At 30.1% G+C, this 2,511-nt stretch overlaps 1 protein-coding gene across 1 annotated transcript in view; it reads right to left on the bottom strand.

Moving 5' to 3' along the window:
* The window catches only part of gart (phosphoribosylglycinamide formyltransferase), a 61,293-nt gene that overhangs the window by 10,029 nt on the left and 48,753 nt on the right, over positions 1-2,511 (bottom strand). The window lies entirely within an intron of this gene.

The raw sequence follows: 2,511 nt of genomic DNA, 5'->3' as shown, positions 1-2,511 counted from the left end.
GTAGGGCTGCACGATAAATCGCATGCGATATTTAACGCGCATCTTGTCAGTAAAGCCATTCTGTAATCAGCGGTAAATCTCCATCACCTGCGGGCTTTCACATGGAGCAGCATTAACTACACAGAGCCGTTGTTCACCGACAAGCTGCGCAAAATATGATCGTGGTTTTGCGCAGCTTGTCGGTGAACATTAATTTTGCATTGTTTCTCTGCACTGTTGCTTTTAGATATTGCTCAGTATAATAACTAAATACATACATATGTATCATGTTTAGGACTCTTTTTTGTATACAAGATCAAAATAAAGTGCTATTTTGATTTTTTCATTTAATTTTACAGCAAAATAAATAAATAACAGTAGTAGTAGTAAGTATATTCTCATGATGAAATTAGCTTTTATTTAAATTTATTGAAAAATCTGTATTAAAATTAAGTACAAATAAGTTAAATAACAGAACAAATAAAATAAAGTATTGATTGTTTTAACTTAATTTTATGGTAAAAAGTATACTTTATTTTAAATGACAAGGTGTATATAAAATATATGGTTACACTTTATTTCGATAGTCCACTTTAGACATTCTATTAACTATAAGTAACTTTGTAACTACATGTCAACTAATTCTCATTAATTTGCAACTACATGTCTACTAACTCTCAGAGTGGACTGTTAGGGTAGGTTTAGGGTTAGTAGAATAAGTTGACAAAGAAAGTGTTAGAAGATAGTCTTAAGTGTTAAGCAGACAGTCTACTAATACTCTACTAACTGCTAGTTGACATGTAGTTGCAAAGTTACTTACTGTTAATAGAATGTCTAAAGTGGACTATCGAAATAAAGTGTTACCAAATATATAAATTAAATAATACATCTCATGTTTAGTAGTCATTTTTGTATCTTAGATCAGAATAAAATGATTTAATTTGGTTGTAAAAAATTGCACATTATTTTAATTTATTTGATGAAAAGTGACTTAAGAGAAGAGTGAGTTTCATCATCCGAATAAACACACAAATCAATATTAATATTTGAAGCTACAAAAAAAAAAATCATCTTGAGTCTATCTCGACTCCTCATCTTGAGTCTAAATCACACTAAGAGCAAAAATGACAAAGTGAAGTGACAAAGTTTTTTTTTTTTTTTGATTGAAAACCAAAACTGGTATATATCACCAAAATCTCTATGGGCGAATGAGTTTTGTTAAATTACTAATTATCAAATTTAAAATTATGGCTTAAAGGGTTAGTCGAACCAAAAATGAAAATGTTGTTCCAAACCCATAAGACGTTTATTCATCAGAAAATACTTTTTAAAGGAATAGTTCACCCAAAAATGAAAATTTGCTGATACTTTACTCCCCCTCAGGCCATCCAAGATGTACAGTCATGTGAAAAAGAAAGGGCACCCTATTGAATTCCCTGGCTTTCCATATCAGGACGTAATAAAATAATAAAAATCTGGTCCTTAGCAGGTCTTAAAATCTGGAAAATAAAACTTCAGATGAACAACAACACATGACATATCACACCGTGTCATTATTTATGTAACAAAAACTAGGCCAAAATGGAAAAGCCATGGGTGACAGATCCACTTTTAGATCATGGCTCAAATATGCTTGCTTGACTTCTGTTTGTTAATAGACTTTTAATGGATGGACAACGAGATAATATTAATAATATCTTCATTTTTGTTTTAAAGATGAGGGATTGAAAAGACATGAGTTTGAGTAAATGTTTTGTCTTTTTGTTTTTGGTTCAAATGTCCCTTCAAACCAACTTGTGTACCTTCTGATCAATCAGTCTTGGGTAGAACATTTAAAAAATATATTATTTATTAATGTAGCAAACAATTTCAGCACATTTCCAGAGCTATAACTACAAAAAAAAAAAAGGGGGTTACACTTTATTTTGATAGTCCACTTTAGACATTCTATTAACTATACGTAACTTTGTAACTACATGTCAACTAATTCTCATTAATTTGCAACTACATGTCTACTAACTCTCAGAGTGGACTGTTAGGGTAGGTTTAGGGTTAGTAGAATAAGTTGACAAAGAAAGTGTTAGAAGATATTAAGCAGACAGTCTACTAATACTCTACTAACTGCTAGTTGACATGTAGTTGCAAAGTTACTTACTGTTAATAGAATGTCTAAAGTGGACTATCGAAATAAAGTGTTACCAAATATATAAATTAAATAATACATCTCATGTTTAGTAGTCATTTTTGTATCTTAGATCAGAATAAAATGATTTAATTTGGTTGTAAAAAATTGCACATTATTTTAATTTATTTGATGAAAAGTGACTTAAGAGAAGAGTGAGTTTCATCATCCGAATAAACACACAAATCAATATTAATATTTGAAGCTACAAAAAAAAAAATCATCTTGAGTCTATCTCGACTCCTCATCTTGAGTCTAAATCACACTAAGAGCAAAAATGACAAAGTGAAGTGACAAAGTTTTTTTTTTTTTTTGATTGAAAACCAAAACTGGTATATATCACCAAAATC

Source organism: Sinocyclocheilus rhinocerous, unplaced genomic scaffold (genome assembly GCF_001515625.1).
Source record: "Sinocyclocheilus rhinocerous isolate Xijiao unplaced genomic scaffold, SAMN03320098_v1.1 scaffold5057, whole genome shotgun sequence".
In the NCBI taxonomy this organism is placed as follows: Eukaryota; Metazoa; Chordata; class Actinopteri; order Cypriniformes; family Cyprinidae; genus Sinocyclocheilus; species Sinocyclocheilus rhinocerous.
Note: the sequence above shows the minus strand (reverse complement) of the source record. Positions and strands in the feature narration are given on the sequence as shown.